Here is a 362-nt window from a genome sequence, read left to right as displayed (position 1 = left end):
ATTATGCGCTGTATTGATTGGCCCGTGGTGCTTGTGTGCAATACAACGATGCGTTCCCATTGAAAATCGTTGAAATTGCAGCTTTTGATTTTGGGGTTTGACGGGTTAGAGGTGCATATCTTGGTCAATTCTTGTTCGATTTTCACAAACAGGGTGTCAAAAAAAAAGCAAAGTCCAATTAACAAAATGTTTATTTCAGAATAATACAATACAGGTTTTTGAACAGCAAGGATGACTATAAATGACGAGTTTCTTTTTGTGCCTGGTGTACTTACCTGTATATGGCTCTTTGCATGTAGCTATTTCCCACATGACGACCCCAAAACTGCGGAATAAAATCATAAAATTAATATTAGGAAGAC

Source organism: Amphiura filiformis, chromosome 11, assembly GCF_039555335.1.
Source record: "Amphiura filiformis chromosome 11, Afil_fr2py, whole genome shotgun sequence".
Taxonomy (NCBI): Eukaryota; Metazoa; Echinodermata; class Ophiuroidea; order Amphilepidida; family Amphiuridae; genus Amphiura; species Amphiura filiformis.
This window is presented reverse-complemented; position numbering follows the sequence as displayed.